The sequence below is a fragment of the Oryctolagus cuniculus genome, chromosome 13 (assembly GCF_051225735.1).
Source record: "Oryctolagus cuniculus isolate XC-2025 breed Fujian yellow rabbit chromosome 13, ASM5122573v1, whole genome shotgun sequence".
Classification (NCBI taxonomy): Eukaryota; Metazoa; Chordata; class Mammalia; order Lagomorpha; family Leporidae; genus Oryctolagus; species Oryctolagus cuniculus.
Genome location: NC_142879.1, coordinates 48423796 through 48445018, shown reverse-complemented (window position 1 = coordinate 48445018; position 21223 = coordinate 48423796). Strand labels below are relative to the sequence as shown.

The window sequence follows — 21223 nt, the reverse complement described above, 5'->3', positions numbered from 1 at the left end:
GAACCCAGTGACTCCCGTTGTTGATTTAACAATTGGCACTCTTATTTATGACGTCAGCAATCACCCGAGACTCTTGCCATGAGCTGTCCAGGCTATGGAAGCCCCTTGAGTTCACCAACTCTGAACTTGTTTAGTCAAGGCTGTATCACAGTGGAGGTTCCTTCCTCCCTTCAGAGAAAAGCGCCTCTCTCCTTGATGGCCTGATCCTTCTGCTGGGGTCTTGTTCACCAGGATCTTTCATTTAGATTGTTTTTGCCACCATGTCATGGCTTTCCATGCCTGTGAGACTCTCATGGGCCTTTTAGCCAGATCCGAATGCCCCAAGGGTTGATTCTGAGGCCCGAGTGCTGTTTTGGGTGTTTGCCATTCTATGAGTCTGCTGTGTGTCCTGCTTCCCCCGCAGGACCGTTCTCTCCCTTTTAATTCGATCCTTCATTATTTGCTTACACTGGTCTTGTTTGTAAAATCTCTTCGACACTTACCCTATCTTTTTTGATCGGTTGTGTACTTATACTTATCACTTTACCAAGTGCGCTGACATTGGTACAAGTCTCCTTGATAAGATTGAGTTGAAATCCCCTGGCACATTTCTAGTTCCACCATTGGAGGTAAGTCCGAGTGAGCCTGTGCCAAGCTATATATCTCCTCCCTCTCTTATTCCTACTCCTATGTTTAACAGAGATCACTTTTCTGTTAATTTTTAAATGCCTAAGAATGATTGTGAATTGATTACAGAGTTCAACCAGTGGTCTTATGTAGAACAAACTGAGCAACAACAACAACAAAATACTAAAAGGAATAAAATAGTAAGTTGTTCCTCAACAGTCTAGACAAGGGCTGATCATGTCATTGTCTCTCATAGTGTCCATTTCACTTCAATGGGTATCATTTTAGATGCTCGTTTAGTTGCCATTGATCAGGGAGAACATATGACATTTGTCCCTTTTGGGACTGGCTTATTTCACTAAGCATGATGTTTTCCAGCTTCCTCCATTTTGTTGTAAATGCCCGGATTTCATTGTTTTTTACTGCTGTATAGTGTTCCATAGGGTACATATCCCACAGTTTCTTTATCCAGTCATCCGTTGATGGACATTTAGTTCGCTTCCATGTCTTAGCTATTGTGAATTGAGCTGCAACAAATATTGAGGTGCAAATGGCTCTTTTTTTCTCCCCTTTAATTCCATTTGGGTAAATTCCAAGGAGTGGGATGACTGGGTCCTGTGGTAGTGCTACATTCAGGTTTCTGAGGACTCTCCAAACTGTCTTCCATAGTGGCTTTACCAGCTTGCATTCCCACCAACAGTTGAGTAGTGTCCCTTTTCCCCCACATCCTCACCAGCATCTGTTGTTGGTTGATTTCTGTATGTGAGCCATTCTAACCGGAGTGAGGTGAAACATTGTGGTTTTGATCTGCATTTCCCTGATGGCTAGGGAGCCTGAGCATTTTTTCATGTGTTTGTTGGCCATTTGGATTTCCTCTTTTGAAAAATGTCTGTTAAGGTCCTTGGCCCATCTTTTTATTGGGTTGTTTGTTTTGATTCTGTGGTGTTTCTTGATCATTTTATAGATTCTAGTTGATAATCCTTTATCTGTTGTATAGTTTGCGAATAACGTCTCCCATTCAGTTGGTTGCCTCTTCACTTTCCTGACTGTTTACTTTGCTGTAAAGAATCTGTTTCTTTATATTTAAAGTGGGATTCTTGTATATAAAATATAGTTGAGTCTTCTTTTTTTAAAAAGATTTATTTATTTATTTGAAAGGCAGAGTTCTGATCCCTAGTAATTTTACTTTGAAGTCTGCTTTATCTGAAATTAATTATTTTCTTTTAAGACTAAGAAACATAAAAGATTGCATTTATTTTACCTTCACTTATTCTTCTCTTGCACTCTTCCTTCCTTTTATTAGATCTGAGTTTCTGATCTATATCAGTTTTCTGAAGATTTCTTTTAGTATTTCTTACAAGGCAGGTCTACTGTGAACAAATTTCCTCAATTTTTGTTTGAGAACATCCTTATTTCTCCTTCACATTTTCCCACTGTACATTCTTTGCATCAAGATATATAGCAATGACAGCAGAGTTCTTTTTACAACTTAGTGTTAAATATTGTACATCTTCATCCATTTTAATTTTACAATAGTTTGACAAAAGATTAAAACTTAGAGGCTTAGGAACACCTGCAAGATTGGTCAGGCTATATGAGTCAGTGGCTATGTTCTTCTTTGTTGTGTATTCAGATCTAGTGCCTAGAAACATGGGGACAGGGTTTTTTTTTTTTTTAAGATTTATTATTTTATTTGAAAGACAGTTACAGAGAGAGGTAGAGCCAGAAAGAGAGAGAGGTCTTCCATCTGCTGGTTCACTCCCCAAATGACTGCAATGGCTGGAGCTTAGCTGATCTGAAGCCAGGAGCCACTTCAACCCACTGCACCACAGCACTGGCCCCAACAGGTTATAATTGCTTCTGAAAAGCAGATGCAAAAATGGACATCCTGCTTAGAAGCCAGGTTACAAAATAAGGATGTGACCAGAGGAGGACACTGTCTTTCAGAAACAGAATTTTTGAAGAGTCCTAGTGTCCATTTTACCAATGAGATTTTAATTGACAGAGGTCACTGAGTGCTAACACACAGAGGCTAGGGCTGCTGAAAGAATTCATTACTTAACATTCCCCCAAGAGAAGGGCCATGCCATGCTACAGGGCCATGGGACAAACCAGCTTTGGTCAGGAGGCAAACAGGAGCAAGGGAAAGGCAAGGCAGGACATGGATTGGCTACTTAGAATAATTCTGGTGGGCTTTGGGCTATGGGGTGGTCCTTGGTTGCCTTTTCCCTGGCCTTGGGGTGACTGAGGGCAGGGGAAATACTGGATTGGTGTAGGAGGTGGGAGGGAGATGGCTGGTGAGTTCAGGCTCTGAGTGGTTTGGTTCGCATGTGAAAGGAAGGGGTTGCTATCTGGGTAGACCTGGAGGGCAGTCCCTCCTTGGATCTGTAAAGTTCTTATAAGGCAGAGCATCATGAACATAGGAAAAGGAATTAATATAAAAGCCCTGTAATGAATGGATCTGAGAAAAACACAGAATACCCAGGCTGTGGGGAAAAAGGAACCCTAATTTACTGTTGGTGGGAAAGTAAACTGGTGCAGCCACTGTGGAAGACAGTATGGAGATGCCCTAGAAATCTCAGTATAGATCTACCATATGACCCAGCCATCCTACTCTTGGGAATTTACCCACACAAAAAGAAATTAGCATATGAAAGTGTGATCCGTACCCTCATGTTTATTGCAGCTCAATTCACAATAGTTAAGGTATAGAATCAACCCAGATGTCCACCAACTGAAGACTGGATAAGGACATTATGGGATATATACACTACAGAATACTAAACAGTGGTTGAAAAAATTGAAATCCTGTCATTTGCAACAAAATGGATGCAACTGTAAACTATTGTGCTTAGTGAAATAAGCCAGTCCCCAAAAGACAAATACCATATGTTCTCCCTTATCTGTGGTAACTAATACAGCCCCTAAAAGGTAATCCATAGGATTGAAATTGACACGGAGATTTTTGACAGCCCTTGTCTCACTGTTGAGCAGCAGTGCTGGCTTTTTTTTTTTTTTCCTTCATACTATTTGTTGAACTGTTTACTTAGTGTAGGGTTAATCTTATGAGTATAAAATAGATCTTGGTTAAAAATAAGAATGGGAATAGGAGATGGAGGAGGAAAAAGGGTGGGATCATGAGTGGGAGGGAGAGTAGGCTGGAAAATGTTACTATGTTCCTCAATCTGTATATATGAAATACATGAAATTTGTATACCTTAAATTTTTTTAAAAAAAATTTAAAAAAGACCTGGGTTTGCAGGTTCCTGCTCTGTTACCTTGTAAGGCCTCCCTGGTTAGTGTTCCAGCTGAGAGTGACCCCGGGAACTTGCTGACAAAGTATGAGGCAGATGGACAAAAGGAGAAGGCTATTTTTAGCAGTTCTGTTGCAGTGAACAGAGACAGCTCTTGCAGCCAAGTGGCTCAGGGAGAGGGACCTTTTGAAAAAGAAAGGTCTTATTGAAAAGAGCAAACTCAAATCCAGGCACTCCAGTATAGGTGGTGGAATGCCAAACAGCATCTAAAATGCTGCTTCCTCCACTTGTGAGGGATCATTTTGCTGGAGACAGAATTCTAAGTTGGGGCTGGCTCTGTGGCATAGTAGGTTAAGCCTCCGCCTGCGGTGCCAGCATCCCCTATGGGCAACAGTTGAGTCCCTAGCTGTTCTACCTCTGATCTAGCTTCCTGTTGATGGGCCTGGGAAAGCAGTGGGAAATGGCCCAAATGCTTGGGGCCCTGCACCCACATGGGAGACCTGGAAGAAGCTCCTGGCTCCTGGCTTTGGATCAGCACAGTTCTGGCCAGTGCAGCCATTTGGGGAGTGAACCAGCAGATGGAAGACCTCTCTTTCTGTCTGTCTGTCTCTCTCTCTGTAACTCTGCCTCTCAAATAATTAAATAAATCTTAAAAAAAAAAAAAAAAAGAAATCTAGGTTGGTGGTATTTTTGCTTCCATACTTGAATTATTTCACGCTATTCTCATCTTCCTTGTATAGTTTCTGAAAAGAAACTCAATGTAATTCTTTCCTTTCTTCTTTCTTTCTTTAGTCAAAGATTTATTTACTCATTTATTTGAAAGGCAGAGTTAGGGAAAGAAGGAGTGAAGCGGGGGCAGTGCGGGGGAGATAGAAGAACTTCCATTTACTAGTTCTCTCTCCAAATGGCTGCAACAGCTGGGACTGGGCCAGGCTGAAGCCAGGAGCCTGGAACTCTATCCAGGTCTCCCATGTGGATGGCAGGGACCTAAGCACTGAAGCCATCTTCTGCTGCTTTCTTCGGTGCATTAGCAGGGAGTTAGATTGGAATTGCAGGCAGTCACTTAACCCGCTGTACCGTATCAGCTTCCTTTTGTCCTTATAGTAAAGTTTCTCTCTGGCCTCTTTCAAGATTTTATCTTTGGGGTTTTTTTGCAGTTTGAATATGATATGCCTATTGTAGATTTTTTGGTACTTATCCTACTTGGTGTTCTCTGAGCTTTCTGGATCTGTGATGTGGGACTATCATTGCTTTTGGAAAGACTCAGTCATTATTTCTTCAAATACTTGTGTCTTTCCTTTCTTTTCCTTCTTATTCCTATGACATCTATGTTTTACCTTTTGTATTTGTCCCACAGTTCTTGGATCTTCTATTCCTTTTTTTTTTTTTTTTTATTCTTCTATCTTCCTCTTTTCACTTAAGTTTTGGAAGTTTCTGCTGGCATTTCTTCAAGCTTACTCTTTCCTCCACAGTGTCCAACTTTTGATGAGCCTAGCAAAGTATTTTTTTCTGTTACAGTGTTTTTTGATTTCTAGTATGTACTTTTGTTTCTTACAGTTTATATTAGCCATACATATGTTCTTATATATTGTCTACTTTTTCTATTACATTTTTAAGCTTATTAATTTATTCTTAAGTTCTTGCTCTGATAATTCTGCCATGTCTGCTATGTCTGAGTTTGGTTCTTCTGATGTTTGCTTTATGGCTTCAAACTGCTTTTTTTTTTTTTTTTTTTATAAAGATTTATTTATTTATTTGAAAGAGTTACACAGAGAGAAAAGGAGAAGTAGAGAGAGAGAAAAGTCTTCCATCTGCTGGTTCACTCCCCAAATGGCCACAAGAGGATTTTCTTTTTGCAGTCTTCAATGTGAAAATTTGGTAGGTTTCTTGGCAGTAAAACTCACAAAAATGTGCGTGCCCCTCCTCCCCAAGACTGGGTTCCCTGGGAGTTTTTGAAACCTGACTCATCCACACTGAGCCTCCAGCAATTCACATCCTGATTAAGTTTTCCTGTCCCTTCACTGGTGCAAGGTCCAGCTTTCGGGTTTCTGCTTTGGTAAGTTACACAGCTGCACCTACTGCGTGGTGAGCTCACGTCTCTGGCAGATCTAAGAAGAGTTGTTGATTTTAAGTCTGTTTACCTTTTTGTTGTTGTTGTTGTTTTTGTGAGTTCAGAAGTGATGTCTTCTTAAGGTCCTTACATGCTAGACCAGAAACCAGAAGTCTTCCATTTTTATTTTTCTGTTTATTTCAACTGTACCTGACTCCTATTTTAAAGAATTTAAGGCAGTCTGTAAAACTTATTTTGTGAATGTTATTTAATTAGTAGTTAGATTTTTTTTTTTTTTGACAGGCAGAGTGGACAGTGAGAGAGAGAGACAGAGAGAAAGGTCTTCCTTTGCCATTGGTTCACCCTCCAATGGCCGCTGCAGCCAGCGCGCTGCGGCCCACGCACCGCGCTGATCCGATGGCAGGAGCCAGGTACTTCTTCTGGTATCCCATGGGGTGCAGGGCCCAAGGACTTGGGCCATCCTCCACTGCACTCCCTGGCCACAGCAGAGAGCTGGCCTGGAAGAGGGGCAACCGGGACAGAATCCGGCGCCCTGACCGGGACTAGAACCCGGTGTGCCGGCGCTGCAAGGCGGAGGATTAGCCTAGTGAGCCACAGCACCGGCCAGTAGTTAGAAATTAAAGCTAAATCTATGACCTCACACCATCAAACAATTAGAGAACATTGGAGAAACCCTGCAAGATATAGGTACCGGCAAAGACTTCTTGGAAAACACCCAAGAAGCACAGGCAGTCAAAGCCAAAATTAACATTTGGGATTGCATCAAATTGAGAAGTTTCTGTACTGCAAAAGAAACAGGAAAGTGAAGAGGCAACCGACAGAATGGGAAAAAATATTTGCAAACTATGCAACAGATAAAGGGTTAATAACCAGAATCTACAAAGAGCTCAAGAAACTCCACAACATCAAAACAAACAACCCACTTAAGAGATGGGCTAAGGACCTCAATAGACATTTTTCAAAAGAGGAAATCCAAATGGCCAACAGACACATAAAAAAATGTTCAGGATCACTAGCAATCAGGGAAATGCAAATCAAAACCACAATGAGGTTTCACTTCACCCCAGTTAGAATGGCCCACATTTAGAAATCTACCAACAACAGATGCTGGTGAGGATGTGGGGAAAAAGGGACACTAACCCACTGTTGGTGGGAATGCAAACTGGTTAAGCCACTATGGAAGTCAGTCTGGAGATTCCTCAGAAACCTGAAGATAACCCTACCATACAACCCAGCCATCCCACTCCTTGGAATTTACCCAAAGGAAATTAAATTGGCAAACAAAAAAGCTGTCTGCACCTTAATGTTTATAGCAGCTCAATTCACAATAGCTAAGACCTGGAATCAACACAAATGCCCATCAACAGTAGACTGGATAAAGAAATTATGGGACATGTACTCTATAGAATACTATACAGCAGTCAAAAACAATGAAATCCGGTCATTTGCAACAAAATGGAGGAATCTGGAAAACATCATGCTGAGTGCATTAAGCCAGTCCCAAAGGGACAAATATCATATGTTCTCCCCAATTGGTAACAACTGACTGAGCACCTAAAAGGAAACTTGAAGTGAAATGGACACTATGAGAAACAGTGACTTGATCAGCCCTTGTCCTGACTGTTGATGTACAATGTAATACTTTATCCCTTTTAGTATTTTTTTTTGTTCTACTTAATACTATTGGTTGAACTCTGTAATTAACACACAATTATTCTTAGGTATTGAAATTTAACTGAAAAGTGGTCCCTGTTAAATATAAGAGTGGGAATAAGAGAGGGAGGAGATGTACAGTTTGGGACATGCTCAAGCTGACTTGCCCCAAATGGTGGAGTTAGAAATGTGCCAGGGGATTCCAATACAATCCCATCAAGGTTGCATGTACCAATGCCATCTCACTAGTCCAAGTGATCAATTTTAGTTCACAATTGATCATACTGATAAGTCTAAGAGTCAAAGGGATCACACAAACAAGACTAGTGTCTGCTAATACTAACTGATAGAATAAAAAAGGGAGAGAGTGATCCAACATGGGAAGTGGGATACACAGCAGACTCATAGAATGGCAGATGTCCTAAACAGCATTCTGGCCTCAGAATCAGCCCTTAAGGCATTCAGATATGGCTGAAGATCCATGAGAGTATTTTAGGCATGGAAAACCAAGACTGGAAAAAAAAAAAGAAGACCTAAATGAAAGATCTCTGTGAGTGAGATCCCAGTGGAAAGAACAGGTCATCAAAGAAGGAGGTACCTTTCTCTGAAGGGTTTTAGAGAACTTCGACTTTGACTATGACCTTGTCTAAATAAGATCAAAGTCGGCGAACTCAAATTCTTCCATAGCCTTGGCAACTCATGACTAGAGCCTAGGGAGATTACTCACGCCATAAACAAGAGTGTCAAATTGATAAGTCAACAACAGGAGTCATTGTGTACTTACTCCCCATGTAGGATCTCTGTTCTTAATGTGTTGTCCAATGTGAATTAATGCTATAACTAGTACTGAAACAGTATTTTACACTTTGTGTTTCTGTGTGGGTGCAAACTGATGAAATCTTTACTTAATATATATTAAACCGATCTTCTGTATATAAAGATAATTGAAAATGAATCTTGATGTGAATGGAATGGGAGAGGGAGTGGGAGATGGGAGGGTTGCAGGTGGGAGGGAAGTTATGGGGGGGGAAGCCATTGTAATCCATAAACTGTACTTTGGAAATTTATATTTACTAAATTAAAGCTTAAAAAAAGAAATTAAAGCTATGAAAAGAACGAAGCAAGAATGCTGTTCATATTGGATGCTACAGTTACGTGCCTGGACAGTACACTGGTCCAGGAGTTTCCTCATAGTGAAGTCAAAACAGAGAAATGCGATAGGTTACATAGTTATCCTTATCTTGCTAAGTAAATATACCGATTTTAGGGTAAAGAAAATATTCTCCTGTTTAAGTAAATTGATTGCATAGAATAAACAAGAGGGGGATTGAATAATGGACATAGACAATGTTGCCATCCATGGTCAGCAGATATATGTTATGTGGTTACCCTTTTCTCTCAGTGACTTGCAGTTAGCAGTTGACATTAGGTTTGACTCAGCAGAGACAATTCTGAGAGGGCCCAATGTTAACATGCTGTAGACATGTTGTTAATGTAATGTGACACTGGGCTAGAACGCTCCCAACCCCAAGGAATGAGTGATGGCTTGCAAGTCCATCTTTGTTCAGTGGAACTTTTCTCAGTCCAGCTTTACTTGTTGTTGGGTGTTAGATCAGGCCTAATAAATGACACTCCTTTTTAACCAATCACATTCTGAAAGGACTGGAATATAAAATTCACAGCAGAGGAAGAACACCAATGTCTCCTTCTTATTCCGGTGGCTGATTTTTGGAAATCCGGCCTCTAAGTGAACCCTGGAAATGAAGAGACAAATCCATAGTGTCTGGGAGCCCTGGAGCAGGGAAGGCCTCCTGCAAAGGGCTCAGGAGGAGCAGGAAAGAACAGCTGACCTTCTCCCAGGTGAGCAGAGGAGTTTGGCCTACGTAGATTCTGGTTTTGCTTTCAAGCTCCCCAATCAGAACAGCTCCTTGAGGCAGGGAGAAGCCAGAATGTTATGCTATTGGGATTCTTCCACTGGGAAGGAATCTGGAGGGCAGGGCAGAAGTATTGGTGAAAGCGGTGTCCGCACAGGCCATTTCGGCAGCAGTGGCTGCTGATTAAAGACATTTGTAATACCAGTAACATTTGTGGGGCTCATGTCTGCCTCTCAGTTATGAAAGTTGAGCGGCCTAAGCGGTTCATCACTCAGACAAGGGCTGCCCCGTCTTAACCTGAGTTGGGAGACAGGGGCATCTGCAGGCAAAACCAAAATCCTCCTCAAGAAGCGCAGGTAGTGCTTGGCTGGGACTCCCCACATCTACGCCACAGTGGACGGCCACGGTGGTTTGTGTCTGCTCTGAGGGCTTGAGCAAGAAGCCAGTAATTCCGAGGAAATGCCAGATTCGAAGCCTAAGCCCTTGGTATGAACGCTAAGTTTCATTTGCTGAAAAATGTCCCCTCCAGGTAATGAACACAGTGACTTCCTGAGTCAAGCAAACAGGGAATTTAGAGTTCTGAAATAAAACTCATATTTGGAATACTTGAAGGCTTTGCAGAAATAAAAATTTTATTGTAAAGGGAAAGATGAGAAACAGAGTTGATGTGTATATAAGGTATACTTTCTGATTGTCTACCAAAATTAGCCAAACTATGTCTGATGAAACAATGCACTGATTTAAGGGGTTAGGCTAATTAACTTGTCCTGACATGGCCACACCACAAACAAGGGCTGGAAATGCTGCCCAGCGAGTGGCCTGAGTTGGTCTGGAGTGTGGCATGAGCAGGTTTGCCCAGGGGCAGAATCTCCACCTTGTGCAGTTCCTGTCAGAGGGATCCACTGGGGGCTTGCTTTGAGCAGCTGAGAAGTGTAACTGTTAGCGCTTCCATTTCTCTCAGCAAAGAGATTTAATTAAACTCAGTTCATACATATAATTCACACATATTTGATTGTTCTTTCTAAGCCCCTTTCAATATTGCTTTGGCTGTTAATTGCAGCCTGCCTAGAATGGAGGGAAAGATTTATGCAGAGAAAACATATTCTGTATTTTTTTCTTTACTTAATAAAGACACAGCTGATAAACACATCGAATAATCAGAGAAGCCTGTTAATGTGTACCATGGAAGACAGAAATTTGGATAATAATAATTTTGTAAAGCTAGCAAAATCATTATTATATACCTACAGGTCCACAAAGAGCTGAATTCTTATTTCTTCATATTTTTGAGGGGTGCCATAGGTTTTATTGTTTCCATATCTGAATTTGAGCCAAATTAAACTGAATGCCAAGTTGTTTAATAGGTAAATACATGATATAAAGGAAAGAAGAATACCATTGATTTCTTTTTAAAAAAAAGATTTATTTTTATATATTTGAAAGGCAGAATGATGGGGGTTCAGGGTGGGGGGAGCACAGAGAGAGAGAAAGAGAGAGAGAGATCTTCTGTCTACTGGTTCATTCCTCAAATGCTCACAACAACTAGGGCTGGGCCATGCCAAAGCCAGGAGCCTGGAACTCCACCCAGGTTTTCTACATGGATGGCAGGGGTCCAAGTACTTGGGCCACTTTCCGCTGCTTTCCCGGGCACTAGAGCAGCCAGGATTTGAACTGATGATCCTATATGGGATTCCTATATTACTACTTGCAGGTCAATTCAAATTTACCTTCTCTAAGAAACTATGTCTCCCTTCCTCATACTCCTTGTTTATATTGCAGTGGACTAAAATACATGTTGAAGAGTAATGGCATACCGGAGAAGTTAAGCAGGACTAGCTTCATAAAGAATCCGAGCTTTGAACTGTTGGAATAAAGTGATCATTTATTTATGCAGGGTGACAAAGAATGGTCAAGTTTGAGTGAAGAGCAGGACAGGATAAAATTAAATATGAAAATGATGAGTAATTATGGGAAAGGTTATGAGTTTTGTTTGGCTACACCTGAAGTTACCCAAGGGGAGACAAGATGCTGATGCTGGGAAAACAAGACAGGGTTAGAGAGATTATATCTAGTTATATAGTGAGATCGCAAAGACCACACCTTCAGGAATCATCTCACTTTTTTCCATTGCCTATCATCATATGTGTATGAAGACTCCTGTTGCCACAGATTTTTATAAGCATATCTGATTTATATTTGTAACACATTAATAAATAAGAAGCAAATAAATTAAAAGAATGGCCGAGGTATCAGACCATTAGCAGAGAAGCCAGAGTGTCCTTTGCTGGGTCACTGATGATGGTATTGAACAGATGCGCCTGCTGCAGATTGCATGGTGTTCCCTTCAAGTGTAGCAAGCTGGGTACACCACACTGTGAGCAGCAGTCATGCAGTCAGATGATTTCTTTAGGGCTATTTGTAGAACTCCGTATGCATGATCTCTCAGAGCAGGATTCCTGTCTTGTCTCAATACTTTGTCATCCTTTTAATAGGCAAATCCCATTATAAACAGAATGGTTTCCTGACACTTAGCCCTAGGCAATGAGGACCTTTAGCCACAGGCTAAAGAAGCGCTACTGAATTTTCCAGTTAATCCTGTTTAGGCATCCATAGTGAGTAGGTTTATTTATCTGATGCTGAGATATGGAATAAATCTGCTAAAGAAAACCCTTATATGGGCACCTGACCTCTCCTAATCTTGTCTTGGTCTGTGGGATTCCCAGTTGATCTTCTTATTTGCACAAGGACTTGAGCCTTCCCTGAACTTTTGTTCCATTGGCCCAGGTTCTGGTAAGCTGCCTAGTTCTTTCCATCCATTGCTCCCCAGAGATGATGTCCTCCAGAAACTGGCTGAGATGTTGTTGTTAAGCAGCTATAGCACTGGTAACCAGGATACCGCCGTGGTTCTGTTGTTATTCTCTCCCTGCTAAGCTGAACCACCTTTAATACTAGCACAAGTCCAGGTCAGTTCTGGGGTTAACTACACAAACTGGGCCTGGCCCATCAGGGAACTCAACCCCGTGCCTTGGTGAGTTTCTACAGCCCACCTCTGCCCATGCAGGCTAGCCTAGTGCTGAGACCCCAACATGCTTGGAACTTGTGCCTGCCTAAGACTAGCTTTTAAAGGCTAGGCTAGTTGAGTATTTAGTAGGATTCTGCCTCACATTCAACACTTCCTCTTTTTTTTTTTTTTAAATCTTAATTTGTCTTTAATAAGGATATATGACAATGTTGAACTAACTGGAGGTAATAGTTTAATATAGTTTAAAAACTTTCTGGTTTCTACATTCTGAATATCTTCAGTTTTCCATAACTGTTACTGAAATCTCTTTCTGTTAATTTTAAATTGCTCTTGTTGGGGCCAGGGTTGTGGCATAATGGGTTAAGCCACCTCCTGCAATACTGCCATCCCATATGGGTGCTGATTTGAGTCCCAGCTGCTCCACTTCTGCTCCAGCTCCCTGCTAATGTGCCCAGGAAAGCAGCAGCAGAAGGCCCAACTCTTGTCACCCTGTACCCACGTGGGAGACTCAGATGAAGTTCTTAGCTCCAGGCTTCAGCATGGTCCAACCCCAATCATGTGGCCATTTGGGGAGTGAACCAGAGAATGGAAGATGTAGCTCTCCCTCTCTCTGTCTCTATAACTCCACCTTTCAAATAATTTCCTTTTGTTGTTGTTATTAACAAATATGTTCCCCTAGCTGATGCATTGTCTAGTCAAGCTTAGCAGACAGAGTGAATGTCTAGACTTTGAATCTCCAGAGTGGCTCAACGAAGACTGAAAGAGCCAACACAAGTGCTGATGTACACACAGGAGGTATATTCTTACTGAGAGCATGACAGTTATGATACAGTGACTTCTTGCTTGAGGAGTTGATGATTCAAGTATCTATGAGTTAGCTAGGAACTTTATTGTATTTGCAATAAAATGCTTAATAAAAATTGCCATCACCATTGTCAATCATAGTCTTCATCATTCTCATTACAGCTGATTTTCTCTAGGTATAAACTTGTACCTTTGTGCCTGTTGCAGTTTAGGAACATTTTCTCTGTGAGTAAAGTACTATTGGATGGGGTGGCAACTGGAGTAACCTCCTAACAGTGAATTCAAGGCTGGCGCTATGGCTCAATAGGCTAACCCTCCACCTGTGGCGCCTGCACCCCAGGTTCTAGTCCCAGTTGGGGTGCCAGATTCTGTCCCGGTTGCTCCTCTTCCAGTCCAGCTCTCTGCTGTGGCCCAGGAGGGCAGTGGAGGATGACTCAAGTGATTGGGCCCTGCACCTGCATGGGAGACCAAGAGGAAGCACCTGGCTCCTGGTTTCGGATCGGCTCAGTGCGCTGGCTGTAGTGGCCACTTGGGGGGGTGAACCAACAGAAGGAAGACCTTTTTCTCTATCTCTCTCTCACTGTCTAACTCTGCCTGTCAAAAAAAAAAAAAAAAAAAAACCAGTGAATTCATTTTAATTTTTTTATATGCAACTTTGATTCAGAGGATAAGTGAACCATGCAACATGATAGAAGGTATCAATTCAATCTATCAGAGGTGCACTGTGTGAGAACATGCTGGGATCTGGAAATTGGACAGGATACAGTGCTCCCCAGCCTACCCTCTCATTGCAGACCTAGAAAGAGACTTCAGCCACCATAGAAGGGCAAAAGCCAATGGACACACCTTTTCTGAGTTTAGCTATGACTTGCCTTACTTGAAGAGGAATAAAGAGAAAGAAACAAGAATGTCAGTCAAAAGGCTGAATACAAGTTTTCTGGCATCATCTACAATGCACGAAATGGACAACCACTTGTGGATGTCCAAGTTTGTGGGGAGTACCAGAGCTCAGTGGAGAAGTCAAGCACACCACTGGAACAACAACAACAAAAATCCAAGAAAATACACAGTAAAGAGGGTCAGATGAAGTTTCACTTCACTGTACCTGAATCACCACCTGTCCTCAACCACCAAGGCAGCACAGCTCAGTGCCAAGAAAGACGCCCTCCCTCAGCTCTGGGCCCCTCATTCTTTTCACAGGTAAAGATGGAAGTCAGTGAGCACAGCCACTTCAACTGTTGTGGGTGCTGCCCCAGGTGTCCACCTCATTCTTGGCTCAGCCAGGATACACAAGGAATCAGCATGGTTGAGTGGCTGGGAGAGTCTGGAAATAGGTAAGACAGGTAGGGACTCATAGCAATCAGGGCCCCAAACTCAATAAAGAACCTTGAGTCCTACTGACCACTTCCTGAACTCCATCAAGGAGTCCCTCCTGTGAACCTATGAAGACTCCTCTCTTGCAAACTCCTCTCTCACATCTGACCTGCAGGTATCCCCAATGCTCTGGGTGCCTCGCCCTTCTGACTGTAGCCAGCTCCATAGGTTTGCTCCGATCCCCAGAGAGCTAGTGTCAGATCTGCAGTCAGCTAGACTCTGCAGGATTGAAAGAAGGCTCATTGGCCAGCGCCGTGGCTCACTAGGCTAATCCTCCACCTAGTGGCACCGGCACACCAGGTTCTAGTCTCCGTCAGGGTGCCAGATTCTGTCCCGGTTGCCCCTCTTCCAGCCCAGCTCTCTGCTGTGGCCCGGGAAGGCAGTGGAGGATGGCCCAAGTGCTTGGGCCCTGCACCCCATGGGAGACCAGGAGAAGCACCTGGCTCCTGCCTTCAAATTAGCACGGTGCGCCGGCCGTAGCGCGCCAGCCGTGGCGGCCATTGGAGGGTGAACCAACGGCAAAGGAAGACATTTCTCTCTGTCTCTCTCTCTCTCACTATCCACTGTGCCTGTGGAAGGAAGGAAGGAAGGAAGGAAGGAAGGAAGGAAGGAAGGAAGGAAGGAAGGAAGGAAGGAAGGAAGGAAGGAAGGAAGGAAGGAAGGAAGGAAGGAAGGAAGGAAGGAAGGAAGGAAGGAAGGAAGGAAGGAAGGAAGGAAGGAAGGAAAGAAAGAAAGAAAGAAAGAGAGAAAGAGAGAAAGAAAGAAAGAGAGAGAGAAAGCTCACAGACTTGAAAAAAAATTACAGGCCAATATCCCTGTGAACAAAGATGAAAAAGTCAAAACAAAATACTAGACCACAGTCAGGTGGGATTTATCTCTGGGATGCAAAGATGGTTTAGCATAAGAAAATTAATAAATGTGATAATACAGATAAACAGAATGAAGGAAGAAAATCAGATGGTCATCTCAACAGATGCAAAAAAAAATTTAAATTCAACAGCCTTCCATGAAAAAAATGATCAATGCAGTAAAGGTCATAAATGATAAACTCACACCATAGTCTACAGTGAAAAGCTAAAAGATTTCCATTTCATTTAGAAACAAGACAAGAATGCCACTCCTACCACTTCTACTCAACATAGTAATGAAAGTCCTAGAGCAATTAGGCAAGAAAAATAAATAAAAGGTATCCAGTTTAGAAAGGAGAATGTAAAATTGTCTGTTTCCATATGACAGAAAGCCCTAGAGAGTCCATCAAAAAACTGCTAAAACTAATAAACATATTCAGTAAAGTGGCAGGATACAAAATCAACATACACAAGTGAAATTACTGAGTGGGCTTTTGACACAGTAGTTGAGATACTTTTGGGATGCCCACATGTGATATCAGATTGTCTGATTTTGGGTCCCAGCTTTTTTTCTTTTTCTTTTTCTTTTTTTAAATTTATCAATTTATTTGAAAGGCAGAGTTAGAGAGAGACACAGAGACAGAGAAACAGAGGTCTTCCATCTGCTGGTTCACGCCCTAATGGCTGCAATGGAGCCAGAAGCTTCCTCTGGGTCTCCCACGCAGGTGCAGAGATGCTGGTGCTGTGGGCAGAGACTTAGCCTACTATGCCACAGTGCCAGCCCCCAGCTTTGTTTCTGATTCCAGCTTCCTGCTGATGCACACCCTGGGAGTCAGAAGATGATTGCTTAGGTACCTGGGTCCCTAACACTGACATGGGAGACCCAGATTGAGCTCTTGGCTTTGGCCTATCCCCACTGTGGCTGTTGCGAGCATTTGAGAGGTGAGCAAGCAGATGGCAGATCTCTGTCTCTGTCTGCCTTTAAGAGAAATATAAAGAAATAAATACGGGCCGGCACTGTGGCGTAGCAGGATAAGCTACCACCTACAGTGTTGGCATCCCATTTGGGCACCAGTTCGTGTTCCAGCTGCTCCACTTCCAATCCAGCTCCCTGCTAATGGCTTGGGAAAGAGTGGAAGATGGCCCAAGTGCTTGGTCCCCTGCACCCATGTGAGAGACCTGGAAGAAACTTCTGGCTCCTGGCTTCTGATTAGCCCAGCTCTGGCCGTTACAGCCATTTGCAGAGTGAACAAGCAGAGAGAAGATTCTCATTCTCTCTCTCTCTCTCTGTAATGCTGCCTTTTAAATAAATTAATCTTTAAAAAATTAAAAACAATAAAATATGAAATAAAAGAGAATTTACAAAAAAATCAGGTGAGTGGTGTAGAGTGTGTGTGCACCCTGCTCGTGGCCTTGGTGCCTGCCACACCCTGCTCACTTCTGCCTTAGCGACTGTGGGCGGGCGCCATCCGGGCACTGTGCACGAGTCCCACTCTGCTCTTGGTGCATAAATTCACAGAGAAACATGAATGGATGGATAACAACAGAAAATGATATTGGAACAGTGGGAATCAGCAATTTTGCACAGGAACCTTTGGGAGATGTTTACTGTAGTCTGCTTGAAGGGACAAAATTGAAAAAAAAATTATCTTTGTTATCTGCAGGAAGATGGTCTGACATGAGGTACATCATCATTACTGGAACCTTCTACAGTTTTCATTTTTTTCTGAGCCACAATGAATTTGGTGCTTTGGAAAGTGTGAAAGCAGCTAGTGAACTCTACTCTATCAGGAGAAGAAGCCCTTGCAGATATCCAGGACCTGTCAACAAATCTTGTTATGAAGACGGTTGGCTGATCAAGCTGACACTGAGTAACCCTTCAGAACTAGATGAACTTATGAGTGAAGAAGCCTATGAGAAATACATAAAATCTATTGAGGAATGAAAGTGGAACCCTTACATGAACTAGTATGGAATAACTTGATCCAGCACAGTTTTATCTTAAATTAGTGACAGACAGGACTTAAAATAGCAACTTTTAGCAATATTGATGGGAAGAAATACTACCTGCAACTCTGCTACTGGAAGAGAATATCCCCTAACTTTGTAATGACTGCAGATGAACACAATATGCATCTTTTTCTCAGTACCTTGTGATTTTTATACTAGGCTCTAGGCAATAGTACTCAGCATACAAGAAACTATCTGTGGTAAAAACTAGTTATACAATAATGTAATTCAAGGATAACATTGTTATCTTAAGCCTATGTAATGTTGTAACTTGCTTAGACTCATCTCTGGATTGGGGTCAAAATATGTAATGATCTTTCCATTGGAAGTAACTGGGAATGGGCAACAGTTTTTGTTAGTTGTACAGTGTCAGAAAAAGAACAATACTACCTTAATTTTGCAATATACTGCATTTGCTGGTGCTGTGTTATACAGTGAAGCAGCAGCTCTAAGGCAAAATAAGAAACATAATAAAATTTTCAACTTCCTCATTAAAAAAAAAAATCAGGGGGCTGGCATTGTGGCATAGCTGCTACACGTGACACCAGCATCTCATATGAGCACCAGTCAATGACCAAACTGAGCCATTTCCAATCTGATTTCCTGCTAATGGCCTGGGTAAAGCAGAAGAAGGCCCAAGTGTTTGGGCCACTACCACCCACTTGGGATACCCAACGATGCTCCTGGCTCCTGGCTTCAGCCTGGCTTAGCCCTGGCAATTTCAGCCATTTGGAGAGTCAATCAGTGGATGGAAGATCTCTCTCTCTCTCTCTCTCTCTCCTTCTGCCTCTGCCTCTCCCTTTCTCTCTGTAATTCTGATTTCAAATAAATAAATCTTTTTTTAAAAAGTCAGTTTCATTTCTATATACTAACGATGATGACTATCTGAAAAAGGAAACTATCTTATTTACAGCAGCATCAAAAAATACTTAAGGGCCAGCATTGTGGTGCAGTAGGTTAAGCCGCTGCCTGCAGTTCTGGCACATCAATCAGAATGCAGGTTTGAGTCCTGGCTTCTTTGCTTATGATCCAGCTCCCTGTGATGTGCCTGGGAAAGCTGCAGAAAATGGCCAAGTACTTGGAGTACTGCCACCCATGGCAGACTGGTATGGAATTTCTGGCACCTACCTTAGGCCTGGTCCAGCCCCAATCATTGTGACCATTTGGGGAGTGAACCAGTAGGTGGAAGATTCATTTTCTCTCTCTCTCTCTCTCTCTCTCTCTCTCTCTCTCCTCTCTTCTCTCTCCTCCTCCTCTTCCACCTCCTCCTCTTCCTCCTCCTTTCTCTGTCACTCTGCCTTTCAAATGCCAAAATAAATCTTTTTAAAATCACTTAAGAATAAATTTTACCAAAAAAGTGAAAGAGTTATACTAAAATCTATAGAACACTGATGAAGGGGATTAAAGGAAACACGAATAGATAGGAAAATGTGAATTAAAAGAAATAATATTGTTAAAGCGTTCATCTTACCCCCAAATCATCTATAGATTGAATGCAATCACAATAAAAATCCCAATAACATTTGTCACATAAATAGAATAATCTTGAAAATCATGTGAATCACAAAAGACCCTGAATAGCCAAAGAAATCTTGAGAAAGAAGAACTAAACTGGAGGCATTATGCTTCCTGATTACAAAATATTGATACAGTATGGTGCTGGTATAAAAACAAACTGACCAGCACAACAGAACAGAGAGCCCACAAATAAACACATGCATAAGTGGTCAAATAATTTTTGACATAGTCACATGATGGGGAAAGACCAGCCTCTTCAATTAGTAGTGTTGGAAACATGGGATATGCACATGTAGAAAAAAGAAAGAAAAGAAATTAGATCTTTCTCCTACACCATATGCAAAATGGCTCAAATAAATCAATGCAAACTGGATTACAGATTCAAACACAAGATCTGAAAGCATGAAGCTCCTTTTTGAAAATGTGGGAAGAAACCTCTTTGACAATGGTCTTGGCAAGAATTTTTGGATGTGATACCAAAAGCACAGGCAACAAAAGCAAAAATAGACAAATGGGACTACATAAAATGGAAAAGTTGTTGCATGGCAAAGGAAAGAACAAAATGAAAAGGGAAACCATGAAATGGAAAAAATATTTGCAACCATATGTTCAATAAAGGATTACTATTCAAAATACAGAAGGAATTCATACAACTTGATAGCAAAGAAACCAAATGAGCTGATTTTTAAAATGGGCAATAAAATAAAACAAAATGAAAATAAAATGTTGGTGGAAAATGGAATTAAAAGATGTTTATTTTTTAGAAAACAATGTGAAATGCACATGTGAAGGATCTTCAACGAGTTCATGAAAAATGAGCTTATTAACAAATGTGCATGTGTTCAAAAATTTTTGCACCAAAATAAACTTATCTTTTGATTCTACTTTCCTTAAAGTTTTTGAAGTGCACTTGCATATAATGCAGAAAATAAGACATTGTAAATAAATCTCGACTGGGGCAAACTACATCTATTCATATCAGATGAAGATTAGCCTGGGAGAAGAAAATAAAAAAAAGAGAAAGTATGACTCCACAGCACAGCAAATCATTCAAGCTGCTGGCATCTGCTATGGTAGGCAATATCTAGCCAAGGGTATATCGGCCATGGAGGACTTTTCATTTTTTCAATGAGAGTGCATATCTGGCAATCTCCCATGATTTGTGAAATGCAGCTAGAGCACTGTGCCTACACTGGGTGGTCAGCCAATTCTCATTTCTTGACAATTCATTTTTGACAACATCTAAGTCATTAGACATGCATTTTCTCTTTGCTGTTGCCCACAGCCAATTCATGCCAGTATTCACGTGACATTTATTTACCTGGTTGTTTATCAAAGTGCTGGAGATGTGTCTTGCAGCTGGCAGATGGTTTTAACACTGGCTTTAAATAAGTCGCATCAATCAGGGTGCCCTTTGGGTCTACTGAGTGCCCGTGGAGCTGGAGAAGGGTTAACTCTTGGGGTGAGATGGCTTTACAGTATTTTAGGGGGAAATTATATTTGCCTTCACACAACCCATGCTTTCTCAGAAAGAGGAAGTGTGTTTTTCAGAGTCCAGCAGTCAAGAGATAAAACTAGAATAATTCCACTGAGTTACTTGGGCCTGGGGTTCTTCAACAGATGTGATAATAGAATGTAAATATTGATATCCAGCTGTCAGCCTACTGAACTTACTTGCAGAGGTTAGGAGAACTTGGCTGCTTTTGCTGAGAGCTAGTTAAGGGCAGGCAGGAAATTCAGCAAAGAATATATTTATTAGCTTTTTTTCCCCTTCTAAGTTCGAGACTCGAAAATGTACACATGACACACACAGAGGAAATGGAGGGCTTCTTCCCACGTTCAAGGGACTGAGAAGTTGATTCTTTCTTTAAAAAAATTTTTTTTTGAGAGCCAGAGTTACAGGGGTGGGGGGCAGAGGGGAGGGAGAGAGTGAGAGAGGGAGAGGGAGGTCTTTCATCTATGGGTTCACTCCCCAAATGGCTGCAATAGCTGGAGCTGAGCCAATCTGAAGTTAGGAGCCAGGAGCTTCTTCAGGGTCTCCCATGTGAGTACAGGGGCCCAAGTGCTTGGGCCATCTTCGACTGCTTTCCCAGGCCATTAGCAGGGAGCTGGATTGGAAGTGGAGCAGCTGGTTCTGGAACCAGCACCTATATGGGTGGCTGGTGTTGTAGGTGGAGGCCAGCGTTACA

General features: G+C 41.9%; 1 pseudogene; it reads left to right on the top strand.

Moving 5' to 3' along the window:
• The first annotated feature begins 17031 nt into the window (after positions 1-17031).
• On the top strand, positions 17032-17451 carry LOC149122586 (glycine cleavage system H protein, mitochondrial pseudogene; annotated as a pseudogene).
• The last annotated feature ends 3772 nt before the right edge of the window (positions 17452-21223 follow it).